This window comes from Felis catus, chromosome F1, assembly GCF_018350175.1.
Source record: "Felis catus isolate Fca126 chromosome F1, F.catus_Fca126_mat1.0, whole genome shotgun sequence".
Classification (NCBI taxonomy): Eukaryota; Metazoa; Chordata; class Mammalia; order Carnivora; family Felidae; genus Felis; species Felis catus.
In genome coordinates this window covers 52,054,089-52,070,163 of record NC_058384.1, presented here as the reverse complement: position 1 = coordinate 52,070,163, position 16,075 = coordinate 52,054,089, and the positions used below count along the sequence as shown (strand labels likewise).

Sequence of the window (16,075 nt, the reverse complement as noted above, 5' to 3'; positions counted from 1 at the left end):
TGTAACAGTACAAATAAAGTCTTATTTATCTTTTGCTTTCCACATTCAGTCTATCATGTCTTAAGATGACATTAAAAATAATTTTTGCAGTTAATTATTTGGGCTCAAGTATAGTTACTATTTGTATGAATGATCACCAGGAAAAAAAATGACTACTTTCTAGGAAAACATGACCTAGAATTATTTGTAACATTTATCTCTAGCTTTATATCTGTTTTAAAAATCACATAAAAGGAATATTTGGGCTATTGTTTGGCTCTCATCAACAGTTTGAAAAGACAAATTTATTTTTTATAAATAATTTTCTATTTTCTAACTAAGATGAAACTGAGGTTACATGTAGCCAAAAGTTTTTAAATTCATTTTCTAAAATACAATTTAATTCAATCCACCAGGATTCCTAACAGGTAGAGGAGGACAGGATTGTGAGCTCTTAGAAATATCAAATTAGGTGCCATGTGAAAACATACTTACGTCACTTCCATAGAGGGAGATCTTTAAAAGCTGTAAATATCTGAAGATCAGAAAGAAATGCCTTGCAAAGTTTATGGATTAATAACTCCAGAAGTTTACACAAAGATGATCCAGATGTTGGAAATATATTTGAATTCAGTATTTTAAAAATAAGTAATTTCACAGTCATCAAAACCTCTGTAAGAATACGAATACAAGCAAACACACTTACATAATAAAAAAATCTATTTTCCATTACATTTCATGTCAGGAAATATTCAACAACAAAATAACAAAAGAAAAAGATGTCCTCCTGTCTTTTATGATAGTTAAGTTCCTTTTTATGTTTACTGTATCATATTATTCTAGCACAAATAAATACTCTCTTTTTGGAAATATCAAAGAAGTTATCCACTTACTTTTTCAAGCTTTGCTTCATGAGAATATGTTGGTTGCTTTGCTTTGTTCTGGATCTAGGGATACAGAAAAGAAAGTGAGATATGATCCCTGACTGGAGGAGTATAATGTGACTGAACATTCATATCAGTTACTTGACCCATATACACATTCTTGTAGTATTGTTGTTTTCTATTATCTGACATACTTATGCCCTTGTATTATTGTTATTTTTATATTTAAATATTTGCATACTTATATAATGTAGAAGTATATATGTGAATACACACACACACTTATCTATCTATCTATCTATCTATCTATCTATCTATCTAACTATATATACATGAAGTGTATTTTAGGGTACCTAAAGATAAAGACTGTTCATTAAAGTTTCTTCTTCTTTACCTATCCTATTCTGGTAGATATATAAATATTTTCTAAATGATGCAATTTGTAAATCCATGTAGTGAAACTGCCTTTCTATAACATGGTAATTTAATATATAAAAGCTTGCATATTTTATTCACAATGGCCAGAAGTGTGGCCTGATGATATTCCTTTTGACCTAGGTTAGTGATGCTAAGCACCCTGGATAAAAGGTGAACTGAGCTGTTGACAGTGCCAATGTTGGGGACATTGGTGGTAGGAAAGGGTGAGTACTATATTATCCCCAGCAGTTTAATGGAGATTAGAGATGCATGGCTGAAGTATAGCAAAAGCAGTTCCCTCCCACAAAATCAATATTATCTAAATTCAGATAAGTTACACTTTTTCCCAGAAATATAAAGTTTAGTCCGTGAGTTGATGGTTTATTTTAACTTAGTGTTTTACAAGTCATACTATTGATTGGTTTTACAAGTCTTGTGTTTTCAAATCTGTTATATATATAGTGTCTAGTAGATAGTTTACAAATCTATTATATATATACATATATGTGTGTATATATATACATATATATGTGTGTTATATATACATATATATGTGTATATAGTGTGTAGTAGTAGGATTTAATCATTACATATAGAAATTTATACCAATTAAAAAGTCCTATTTACAAGACTATCCCAGTTCCTACATATTAGCATTTATTTATCTCTTTCCTGGCACAGATGGTTCTAAATATTTTGGCAGTCCTTCAAATATTTATTGAGTATTTACTATATTCTGGGTACAGTGGTAGGCACTGGGAATAAGTATAAAGTTAAACAAGCAGATATGGCCTTCTAATCTTCAAGTTTATAATGTAATAAAGAAGAAATATTATAGAAATGAGTAAATGGATAAATAAATGATATGATGTGAACCCTCAAGGACTATATTGCTAGCTTATTTATAAGAAAACAGGTTTAACAGGTTAAGCAACTTAGGGTCCTGAAGTCAGAAAGTGGGAGAGCCGAAGTGTGATTTGCACCAAAGTTACAATCACGGCAAAAATAATATTACGGTTGAAGTAGCAGAGGAATCTCACAAATATACTGATTTTCCTGTATCTCTGAGGGGTAATGCTTAATAAATCACTGCTTTACCTCTTCCTCCTCACCACCTCAATACTGATTGCCTTTAAGCATGAACATCAGAGGAACGTGTGGGATTAACCCACACAGCACATAGTGGGGGAAAATAGATGCTGTGTAAATAAGAAATAGAAGGAAGAAGACAGAGATATAAGGAAAGCATGTGTTTATTTTTTTCTTTCTAATCAAGCAACTTTCATCCACTCCTCTCCTTATTCAAACCTGAACGCAGTGCACTAAAATTCATTTGAACGCAAAGTTCTTAATTAGGACCAAGCCGTGAGAAATGGCAGATGATAGTGTGCTGGTCAACAGAGAGAATGGTCATGCTGATTTAGGTGACAAAGTTGCTACTGCAGTGTCACCTTGTGAATAGAGTGACATTGGCAACAATTAGGGGGGGGGATCACCTATCCCACAGTAAGGGCAGTGAAAATGAACACCAGCAGGAAGACATAACATGAAATTAATTAAAAGGGGGGCAAAAGACAGCTAGTAAATTGTGGTTTCAGAATAGTTTCTAGGAAAAATAAGCAAACTATTTTACCTAAAATTAGCATTGATCTTTACTGTTTGGCTTAATGGACTCCACTAACAATGATAGTTTAAAGGATGATAAAGTATCACGTTGCTTCAATTAAATAGATAATTATGAGGGGAAGTTTTTGAATCTGGTGTTTGATGGTTTTATCTTTCAATCACATCAGTAGCATATTCACAGTCCCAGTGATACTTTTAAACTGTTCAGAATTCTGTACAAGATGATGACACACAGGCGGGATTTTTCTCTATGGCTTTCTTCAACCACAGGACGTCAGTGCCTGCACTGAATTTTCATTCTGCCATTGCTTTTCATTTGTAAGTGTCAGTTTAAAAACGCATTTCATGTTTTCTCTCAATAGTAATCCCATTTTATGTCTTTTATTTATTTTCTTCACTTCAACATATTATTGCATACTATCTCATGTAGGCCTAACATATTTTGGTGACAAATACAGCCAGATACAAAAATAGAAGGAAAAAAAAAACCTTTATATTTGTTGAGGTATTTTCAATTACTATCACTTCTTGACACAAAACCATGAAGAACATTAGGCAGGAATTATTGTCCCTGTTTTATAAACGAATATGCAGATGCTGAAAGAAGTGATATATCCTACACAAAGAGACACTGTTAAATTTTGCTACATTTTAACACAAAATGTTAGTGGAATCCATACAACTTAGAGCCTAAATTTTATCAAAGGCCACTCACAGAACTTTACTGGTCTTCTATCTAGTTATGACCTGCTTTTGTGTCTCAGATGTACACATGAAAAGCCCAAACTTCCCTTTACATTACCTTATATTAGTAACTACATCGATTTAATATGGGCAACCAGGTCAAGTGAATATTTGGTTTCATGGACAAACTCTTATTTGCAGAAGACAGAATTGCTGACCCCTAAACAAATGTGTGTGTGTGTGTGTATGTGTGTGTGTGAATATACACACACAATCATATTAAAAATATATGAATATGCATTTTAACACAAACATGCACATACATAAACGAAATATTTGTTGCTGGATTTTTTTCAAAATGTACCTGCAGAGAAAACTTTAAGAATTTGTTTCATTAGTGCAGGACAGTTTTATACTGTAACAACATAACAACTCTGATTATCTTCCTCTCTCTCTCTATCTCTCCCTTTCTCTCTCTTGGTATCTTGGCATAATTAAAGTTTAATTGTGAGAAATTTCCCTGATAATTTCTGACTTATCAAAATTCATCCAAAATATAATTCTCACACATTAATATTGTCAGTACTCTCTGATTGGAGAAGTCATTTCTAATAGACCAAAGGAAATATGTTTCCTTGGAGAATTTGAAAAGGCCATGGTAAAATTTGGAAAGAAATGTAATACATGAAATTTTCATCATACTATTTATATTTCCTTTCCTGTAACATGTCCTTTTTAGAAGTAGTATATGTATTCTAGATACACCATAAAATTCCTAGCATCCATTGCTGAATTAAATCAAAGCCAAATGACCATATGGTTAAATTATTCACCATGGAATACTGCTTTTTAAAATTCTTTTTACTTCGGCTACAACAGTCCCCAGCTAATCCTGATGCATTAAGAATGTCTGACACATTAGCATATTTTATAATTGAGCTGAGAAATGATGTTACTATTAATTTATTTTTGAAATATTAACTTGCTTTTAAAGTAACTATAATGAATAAATGTCAGAAATATTTATGACAACACATTGTTATATCAGGTATGCCCTTGAAATTCCAAGCTACATTAACATGAAGATTACTGTGCCTTTGAAGAAAGTTCTCATTGTATCCAGGGGAAATATGGTTTGAATTATGCTATGGAGAAGTCCAATATGAGTAAATGAAGAATGACACAGACTCAAAATAATTAGCTACTATTATATTAGTAAGAATAAGTTAGAAGAATGGGTAAATATTGAAGTTTATATTGATATTGATTTTCTAAGAAAATTAGTACCCTTCTATTATATAGAATGATGCTTAGCATTTAATTTGCACTGCAACTTTTGTGCTGTCATAATTTCATATAATCTTGTTTTTCTAGAAAATTTCAAATTATTCATGGTAAGAACATGAGCTACATTCTACACATTCCCCATAGCATCTCTGTTTATTAAATACTTAACACAAAATTCTCTTTTAGATCAGTCACTTAAGTAAATTTTGAGGTAGCTTAGATAATAGTAGTTGATTATCTGACTATGACCACAAAAATACTGATACATTGAATGCATTCTAAAATAATAAAAATTGGTCAATAATATGTTTTTATATATAGGCAAGCATGTGGACTTAATATATAATTGTCATGCTTGATTTATAGGATTACATACATGGAACATACAGAAGAATGACATTTGAGATAGTAAGACTTATGTCATTAATGAGATTTGCTTGAATCCCAATATTTGAGTACTAATAGCAGCACTTTCTAAAGTCTAGAGAACTTATTATACATTTTTACACACACACACTCATTTATAAATCCTTGATAAAGTAAGTTGGAAGAATACAGAAAACATTTAAGAAATAAAAATATGAAAGTTTATTAAAACAGATTTTCAAATTTGCATTGTGAATACTTGAGCAAGAATTGGGATAAGTGATGTGAGGGGAAATACAGCATCTTTTATAGTCTTTTACTTTACTCAGTTTTAAGAGCTGTACAAAGACTAGTGTTTCCACAGAGCATAATTTAGGAAATAATGACCAAGAGGGTCTCAAGTGCTTCTCATTTGGAAAAATCCATACTTCTCTTTCCTCTGCTCCTTCAGTTATATATTTAATGCTTTCCATGAAGAAAATTGGGGAGGGAATTATTACAATTGTGATGGTCACTAGATAGATGATAAATGGAGAAGTGGGTAGATAGATAGATAGATAGGCCTTGGAAAGTTATGTGTCAATCGGGGGGCCTTACCTTGTTTTAGGTATAGTGTGTTTTATACATTTTATTGTTTCCATTTACCAGATATTCTTCTTTTTTAAAGTGTATTTATTTCTGAGAGAGAGAGAGACAGAGACAGAGAGACAGAGAGAGACAGAGAATGCAGAAGTGGGGGGAGGGGCAGAGAGAAAAGGAGAGAGAGAATTCCAAGCAGGCTTTGTGCTGTCAGCCGTGGAACCCAACACAGGGCTCAATCCCATGAATCGTGAGATCATCATCTGAGCCAAAATCAAGAGTTTGATGCTTAACCAGCTGAGCAACCCAGGTGCCTTTCCCAGAGATTATTCAAATGATCTGTCAAATGATTTTTAAAAAGATAATAGCAATTCATGATAATGTACAATTGAATATAAAATGTATTCACTTTATTTCACTTTGCTTTTTAAATCATAAAAACAGCATTTAAGGACCATGGCATTTTTTTCTCCTTTTCAGAGGCTTACAATACTTTAAAAAAGTATTGAAGGTCAGTCACAGCTTTATTTAGGAAGGTGTATGATGTGCTATAAAGTGTCTTGGTTTGGGTCATTGAAGAAGCCATCTCTAAGACAAGAATTTTGGGGGCACCTGGGTGGCTCAGTTGGTTAAGTGTCTGACTTTGGCTCAGGTCATGGTCTTGCAGTCTGTGAGTTCGAGCCCCATGTTGGGCTCTGTGCTGACGGCTCAGAGCCCGGAGCTTGCTTTGGATTCTGTGTCTCCCTCTGTCTCTGCTCCTCCCCCACTCATGCTCTCTCTCTCTCTCTCTCTCTCTCTCTCTCTCTCTCTCTCTCAAAAATAAAAATAAAAAATTAAAAAAAAAAGAATTCTGGTGAAAATATTTTATTTGGGAAAGCAAGAAACCATGGTAATGGCTGAGCATTTGAAAGAAGGGAGGCAGTCATCAAAGGATGTCTGATTCAGTCAACATCCATAGTGACTGACTGGAATTTAAACTCCTAGGGAAACTTCAGGAAATGAAATTATATTTTGTCAGAATTATCCTGTTGGATGGATGAAGAAACTAACTTGCATAAACCAATCCCTTTCAGTCAACAGTTGAGAAACGATCCAAGGGCTGTTCATTTCCGGGCACTTAAGGTTTGTCATGAGCTGACAGCAGTCCTCCATAGTGACAAAAGCCCTGAGGCACAGAGGAAAAAGACGCAAGCAGCTGGAAATCTACTGAAGCATGTTGAAATTAAGGGTTTGAGTCTGGCATTATCAGCCTCAAGTATGGTATCCCTTTTTCATTACCCTGATCCATTTGTGCGCCATATTAAATCCCTCCATATTAATTATCCAGCCAGGAGAGTAACTCCTCCCTTTTCCTATTTGTTCATTGATATGAGGACTCAATACATTCCTAGATAGCAGCCATACTTTTACTGTACTCATTGTAGAACTGTTTCTCCCATTGAAAACAAGACTTCAAGACCAGTTTTGATTAAAGTTGAGGTGACAGGAAGGATAAATTCCCCAGGTGAGCCACTGGAGACAAGCCATTTCCAATTTCCACTTCTTGGTTCCCAGACACATGTATTCTGTTGTTGAGAATACATATGATGGGTCAAGTATTTATTGTATGTTATAGGATGTCAATTCTACAGTAGGCCATTTTAACCTTTATCCTTAGGGAGCTGTATTAGTCAGCTCAGGCTGCTATAACAAAATACCATAGATTGGGTGACCTAAACAACAGACATTTATTTCTCATGGTTCTAGAGGCTGGGAAGTCTGACTTCTAGAGGTTAGATCCCAAGATAATAAATCAGACACTAGGGTGAGCCTTCAGATAATTTTCTGGTTGAGGCATTACAAGTAAGAGAAGCATACTTATACTCGGAATATGTTTCAATTCTAATAAATATGTATGCCTTCACTTTCTCTGGTGGAGGGGCTTGATATAATCAGGCTGTTACCACCTAATGGGCTGGTACAGTATCACAGGCTTAGTCTCTATATTTCCTAGGGTTTGAGCATTCAGTAGCACCTGTAGCTAGATATGCTTTTGTGAGAGGAAACTCAATGTTGTTAGATCCAAGAATAGCCTCTTTTCCCACCAATATGGCTACTCCATTCATGAGTCATTGTGACATCTTATTAGTGTTAGATCAGGCCATGTATCCAGAAGCTTTAGAAATAGTTGGGAATTCTATTTTTTCCAGTGAATCATTCCCTGATAAATGACTAAAGTTTCCTGTGGGTGAAATACCAGGGAAATTTCTGTTCCTTACTCTTCCTTTGATGTTATGGGGTCCTTCTTCAAGATGACCCTCACTCTACTTAATTTGGAGACCTCAGGGTTTGAAACTAGTTCAGAACTGGGAACTGGCTAAGGTGCCCTAATTTCCTATTTAGTTGAGATGGGTTTTAGATTATATAGGTTAATACATAACCTTGTTGGCTACCCATCTATTTTGCCACTAGGAACGCCATGATATATTAGCCACAGGTACAAACTCCTGGGAGTCTTTGTTCCTGGCAAAGACTTCTTACAATAATATGTCCACCTTATTTCTGAATATAAAATGTTACCACTTGCCCCCTGCTATTGCAGAATCCTATTATCCCCATTATTTCAGTGAAATAAGTTCTAAAACATTACTCTTACCATCAACCTTGGCTTCTCAGTGATTCTCATGTCCGTATAACAGACATTAGTATTTGTTTTATGGAAAAGAATGTCTCTACTGCTTCCTGGGAAACATAGCTATCTGTTCTCTGGTCTTAAGTAATAAACTTATGCTGGCATGTTTACCTCCTTGGGCCTTTTGATCCCTTTTTAATACTCTGCCAAGTTAATATTATCACTTTACCTCATTAATTGTAAGTCATTGATTTGTCCATGCTTCCAGTAGCAATTCCAGCTCTGAATTAGTACTAGGCCCAGGTGTATTTGTCAGTGTATAAAATCCTGAGTCATAATCCTGAGAATATGCCTCATCAAGAAATTCACTTTTACCTCTCTTAAAGCCTTAGATGAGTAACTCCTAAAGAGTTGTGTATTTTCAAGTATCCAATCCTGTATAATTGGTGCAAAAGAATACCATTAAAGTGAAATGATAAGTTCCAGAAGGAAAGAAATTGTAATGCATATTTCCAATAAAAGATTCATATTCAGCATATATAAATTAATAAGGAAGAAAGTAGACCAAAAATAGGCAAAGGACTTAAACAAGAATTTCACATTGTTGATTTTATAATAGCTAATATTCATGGAATGGTGATTATATTCATTACACATTAGAGAAATTAAAAATAAAACCAAAATACCATTACTGTTTATAAATCATCAAAATTGTTTAAATAAAAGTTTCAGGTAAGAACAAATGTATGTCAAGGATGGGGAACAGTTTTTAAGAGTCGCTTATGGTTTGGCTCCCTCCCTCTCTAGCTTTTTTTCCTTCCCCTCCACCATGGTTTTCTGTTAAGTTTCTCAGGATCCACATAAGAGTGAAAACATATGGTATCTGTCTTTCTTTGTATGACTGATGGGGGGTGGGAGGGAGGGGAAAGGGATGGGCATTGAGGAGGGCGCCTGTTGGGATGAGCACTGGGTGTTATATGGAAACCAATTTGACAATAAATTTCATGTTAAAAAAAATAAAAAATAAAGGTTAAATAAAAGAGAAGTTTGAAGCCAAAAAAAAAAAAAAGGATGGGGAACAACCAGCACTACCATGCTCCACTGGTGGGAATACCCCACCAGTTAAAACAAACCAAAGGAGAAATAGCTTCTTATCTATTCCTCCCTATCTCATCCTCCATCTTATCTAGCTCCCTCAAAATCCACTCCTAGACTCCTATTGGCTCTGGAGGCTTACCTGAGATTGTGAATTAAAGCTTCTGTTCTATTGCTGTCACACTGTAAAATAACAAAAATTCAACCAAGTAAATGTTAAAGATCTAATTGACTTTATTAATTGATTCATGATTTGGGAAGCATCTTGTCTAGCAAAATGAAGGGAGCTCCAAAGGGCTACCGAAAAGGAAAGGTTTTTAAAGGTTAGGGAGGGAGTGTAAAAAAGAAAACTGTTAGCAAACGATCCATCGTTTTGGACAAGGTTGCCCTTCTAAGGAGAAAGGAAAAGGTTCTATCAGTAAATTTTCTAGTGCTGACCAGAAAAATCCCCACGTTGCCCGGTAAAAGTTTACATTTCTGGCGGACTGAAATTGCAGTTAGGTTAGGTATTAAGTCTTGGTTTACTGATGCCATTTTGGATCTGTTGTTTTCTTTTTTAACAATAGTCAGTTTCTGGAACTGGTTTTTCAGGCCAGTCTGCTTTCCAGTTGTAGAAGATAGAGTCATTACATGCTATTACAAAGGCCTTGTGATGTTTATACCACACTCAGATATGACCATGGGGGTGACTTAGACCTTAATTTTGTTTTTTCAGGGCATTAATGATATTTAACCACAACCAGCTACATAGTCTTATAATTACTATTGTCAGCTTAACTTTTAAATATGAGAGATATTACTTTTATCTGTTACATCTCATAAGTTTTTATGTAGATATTCACCATGTCCCCATACTACAGAACATTTGAGATTCTTAGTAATTATAAAATTATAGCATGTTAGAGGTCCCATGATCCTGGAATATTCATCAACAACACTATCCTTTTTATCATTAGGCTGGTAAATTCTTTGACATTACACAATGACATACATAAACAATTTGGCAGATGCAAGGAACATAAGTTATGGAGCAGGGAACTGATAAAGGAAGGAAAAAAAAAACCAGACAATAGAGACAAAGTATTCATTATTAAGCTAATTGACTATAAGTGACTGAAGTTTATTCCTTTAGGGAGACACTGGGAAACAGTTTAAAATAGATGGTTTAGAATTCTTCCTCCTAAAGAAAATGGAGGTATAGTGTATGTATATACATATACATACACACACATACACACAAATATTTATATGTGTGTGTGTGTGTGTGTGTGTGTGTGTGTGTATTTTTTCTTCTCAGTCTTTGAAAGCCCCCAGGAGTTGTGGATTGTTAATACCTAGTATTTTAAGCTTGCTGTACTCACACAAAAGCAAAGTGGCTTTCTAACAGTGTTGGAAAATAACTCAGGCACAACGATACACATTCTGACAACTGGATGCTGTTATATCTAATTCTAAATAACTTCTTGTAAATATGGCCCACTGCTACTTATAAATTATTTGCATGGAAAATGTTTTTCTTTATAAAGTACCATATAGGATATATTTTCTCTCTAAAATCTAACATGGGGCTCCTGGCTGGCTCAGTTGGTAGAGCATGCACGTGTTGATCTCAAGGTTGTAAGTTTGAGCCCCACATGGGGTGTACAGATTACTTAAAACTAAAATCTTTATTAAAAGAAAGATATTTATTCTTGAAAAGTATTTCTTGTTGAATTCAAGTGGTAGGTAGGTAGATTGATCAACAGATGTATCTATCTTTCTTACAATTTTCATAAAGAATATATACATATGTAATGTCAGAAAACAAAACTATTTTCAACAATCATCATTCTTATAAGGAGACACAGATATTTACCTATAAATAATTATCACACATAACTACAAAATAAAAATTGAACACAACTTCCGAGATTTCTTTTACAAAGCTTTTCAATACACCTACAAATACATATGTATTTATGGATATTTTTCTCTAATCTTTATTTTATTTGTGATGAAGTAAAATTGGAATAAAATTTCATTCTCATTTTAAAAACTCAGATATATTTACAAAGGAGCATTTATTATATCTGCACTTTTAATTAGATCAAGATTTCTCATAGCTAACAGAAAAGAAAGAAGAAATGAAAACTTTTCTAACCCTTGCATGAGTCAGAATTCTTCCAATACATTACGCACTTAAAAACACAATTTCTAAACGCTAAGCACTTTCTTTTGTTTCAAATTTCAGTTCTTTAAGATATAATATCTGGGAACATTTAGAAGATAAACACACAGGCAACTGAATGATTGCGACTCCTTTTCACACGGTGGAACCATCCTTCAAAGATTTTATTCTAAAATGCCTTCTTTATTGATGTCCTTAAGCATTTCAGTTCTTGTAAGGTTTAGATTCATATTTAAAAAAAATGAAGAAATGCGGTTATTTGACCTTGAGCTGATTCTGCTGCTGCAATAGACAAATATCATTTTTAGGAGCTTTAATACTTTTTAAGGCAAAATGACCTTGGGACAAATCTTATGAATGTTCACATTTCTACTGTCATGCTCATCTACCAGGCAATGTTGGCTTCCAAGGAATTCATACAAAAACTCGTAAATGTGATATGTTACTCTGGTATCTTCTACTACACAGGATTTGTATTGCAATTTAATAAAGAAAAATAATTTCTTAGATTCCATTTCTGTATATTACTCATTGTTATATATTTTGGTCCTCCCCAAAGATATATATATATGTTTCCTGAATATACATTTATTAGCTTTCTATATAAAATTTTCAGAGACAAGAGAATAACGGGTTATAGGAAATTTTAAAAATATACATATGTATTATATATTATATTATATTATATTATATATGTATATACAAGTTAATATTTTTAAAATAGAGATTTCTATAGAAAAGAAAAATATTGAGATAAGCATACCCTTTCTATATATTCGAGAGTTAAAATACTATCGGAGAATTTGTTGCTAAATTTTTCCTGATATAAGTCAATTTCATAATTTTTTGTTGAATTTCCTTGGATAATTTCTACATATATAATTCACATATACATACAGCAAATGACTATTACCATCTTGGTATAGCATCTTGGTATACCATCCGAGGTCTGTGTTCACATCCATGTCTTTCATGACATCTAACATTCTTTGATGATTGAGTCTAAGATCTGACCAGGAAGCATTCATAAGAGGTTTGAAAGCAAAAGGGAGAGAAAATCCTTCTGGCTGTGTGCAATTCCAGCAGTGTCAATGATACTGGCCCCAGTATCATTTTTCACAAGGCCACAGCAATGTTACCAACAATGGCAGGGCTCAAACAGCAGTAATTTTAATTTCATGAGTCTGGCCTAGGGGAAGTAGTAACTTCTTACATTCTAGATAACATCATGTTCCCATTTTTGCCCCTTTGTGACCATTTTTTTAAAATTAAGTTTCCCTCTTTTCTCTTGATATTGACTGAACAGGGAGTTTGAGAAAAAATTTAATGGTTGCTTTAAAAAAAATAAAGTTTTCTTTGTTTTTTCCTTCCTTTCTCCCTTCCTTCTAAATTGGCTGAATAAAACACATATATTATATTCAGCCAATTTAGAAGGAAGGGAGGAAGGAAGGAAAATACAAAGAACACACACACACACATATATATATAACTTATATATATATATATATATAACTTTATTTTTATATATACATATATATATATGTATACATAAACATACTAGCTTTCAAAGAAACAAAATAAACAAGATGTGGTCCATTTTTCTAAGAAATGCATAAGGCATGTTGAGAAACAGTTCCTTATCCAAATAATTTTCACACAGTTATGTAGCAAATATCATAGTGAGTATAGAAGTAAAATGCCAAATGAAGAAATGATGGAAAAGATTTATAGGTGGAGTGCTCAGAAATAAATCTGGGAGAATAAGTTCAATTAACAATTAATTGGAAAGTATACTATTTTTAAATTGTTTTTCAGATCTCTGTTCTGTCTAGGAATACTGAAGGACAGCATAAAAGAAATATTCCATGGAGGTTCAGATCTGTAAAATAAACATAAGTCACTCAATTCTACCTTTATGACAGGTGGTTATTGATCTTGGTCATTCTCCAGTTTTTTTTTTTTTTTTTTTACTGCGTATTCCCTTGTTTGTTGCAAGTCATTTAAATAAAATTTTTATATGGATATATTTTTATAACAGTATTATAAATAAATACACATTATATGTATGTACATTCTATATACATATATATATATGTAATGTGATATATGTGTTTGTGTGGATATCTATAGTGATAATATCACATTTTCTTCTCTTTAAAGTTATGTCATTGTTTGCAGACATTTTTGTGATGAAACTTAAAAAATATATATTTTAATATATCTTCTTTAGGGTTATTTTATTCAAAAAACTATTTTTATTCTTATGTATTAGTTTTAAACAAAAAATTTTTTGAAAATCTGTCATCTTAGTTTCTTTTTTAATAAAAGTAATATGTAATTTTTAGATCAGTTTTAGTTAACAAACAAATTGAACAGAAAATGCAGTGTGTATGTAAGAATGTTATATTAAGTTTGGGGCCACCTATCAAACTAAAGCTGGTTTCAAGTATGCTATACAATTTAGAGCCGGGGTTTTGATTTTGAAACTGTTGATGTTTTGTACCAGATAATTCTTTGTTGCAGGAGGCCGTCCTTTACATTGTCAAATCTGTAATAGCATTTCTGGCCTCTACCAAGGAGAATACCACCCCACCCCAAGCTGTAACAACATAATATATATGTTCAGACATTGCCAAATAGCCCCTGCGAAGCAAAACCATCTCTGGTTAAGAACGACTGATTTTGACTGCCACAAATTTCATTAATTTTTAATAAATTCCTAAACTACAGCTTATATACCAAGAGATTCTGATTTAAACAAATATAAATACATATATTATTTCCATAACATAATACCCTCAAGTGAAGTATTATTAGTACAAATTACATTTAATGTATAAACAAAGAAGTTTGCCTTTGAATAATACATTGTTGCTTCTAGAAAAAATGTTCATTCTAGTGTATGCAAGTCAATTCATTTCCAATTCATTAAGATATTCTCCTTTCACAACAGAAATGAAATGCCTGGGACTTCCAATTTGGTATCCAGAATTACTTTTAAGTGTTTGTCTATAATTGGAACCTATAAACCTCCATCAACAATTTTAATAACTGACTGGTAAACTCACATGGAGTTAAAATGCACACTAAATTCTAATGATTCTCTGGCTTTACCTAATTTGGTCAACCAGAATGAGACAGCAGGCAATTTAACAAGGCTTCCAATAAGGTAACACACTGGCTTGCTCTGTTTTCTCAAATCTTCTTTACTGTCTCTAACATTTCCGCAGCAATAAGTTCCTCCTGCCACAAGCATGCACGTGTCAATGAATTAACAAACAGGCCAAAACATTTGAAAATACTGATGCAGGTACATAATAGATTCAGTAATCGAAATAAATGGATGTAAATTAAGAAATGGCAAGAGTTCTATACCTTAAAACTGGAACAACCACTCCTACAATCCCTACCAGAGGAAATCCCAGGAGTAACGTGTACACTGAGATAAAAGCTAAGCAAGCATACTAGAAAGCCGTATTTTCAAACTTTAGTGGTGAACCTTAATAAGCGGGGCTGAATGAACGAAAAACCACTGCCTGGGCTAGCCGTCAGCCTTGCACCTGGTATAGAAACAAATTCTACCCATGCCTGTCCTTACTTCTTGCTTGCCTTGGTCTGCTACTCCATCAGCCAGAAAGGTCAGAGAGCAAACAAAAAGGTACAGAAAAGAAGCGTAATAATAATATATAAAAATTCTCTCAATTATAAGCTGCCTTCCCAACACACTAAAGAATGACTCCTTAAGAGATGTGTCATTGTCATTTAAACATTTCCCTATTTATATCTAGAAACAGTTTTTTACTTAAAGTCTATGCAGTGTCATATCAGTAGATCCACCCCAAGTTTGTTATGGTTGCTACTTGCAGGATATATCTTTTCCCATACTGGTAACATAAAATCCGCTTGATTCAATTTTGGCTAAGGAGTTAAAGAAAAAGTTTAAAAGAGAGAAGCATGGAGCTGAGGAAAAAATAATGCTCTTAGAGATTTAGAACAGACTAAGTTGCAAAAGATTCTGGAGATTACAGGTAAAAGGATTACTTTGTAAACCCATTAGGAATAAAAAAGGAAGGATTAAAAAAATTTTTTTAAGTTTATTCATTTTTGAGAGAGAGAGAGAGACAGAGAATGAGCAAGGGAGGGGCAGAGAAAAGGAGACACAGAATCCGAAGCAGACTCTAGGCCCGAAGCTGTCAGCACAGACCCCGATGCAGTGCTCCAACCCACGAACCATGAGATCATGACCTGAGCCAAAGTTGAATGCCTAATTGATTGAACCACCCAGGTGCCCCAAGGAAGGATTTTTTTATTCAGTAGCGTAGGAAGTGGTCCCTCAGTCAGGCATAAGCACAATTTCCTAGATTACTTAAGAGGTGCCAA

At 33.6% G+C, this 16,075-nt stretch overlaps 1 long non-coding RNA gene across 1 annotated transcript in view; it reads right to left on the bottom strand.

Annotated features, from left to right (window-relative positions):
• LOC123382941 overlaps positions 1–16,075 on the bottom strand; it is a 111,066-nt gene that overhangs the window by 37,357 nt on the left and 57,634 nt on the right. Inside the window, exon 2 of the long non-coding RNA XR_006592143.1 lies at positions 873–926. This is a non-coding gene — a long non-coding RNA (uncharacterized LOC123382941). The remainder of the gene's footprint in view (positions 1–872; positions 927–16,075) is intronic.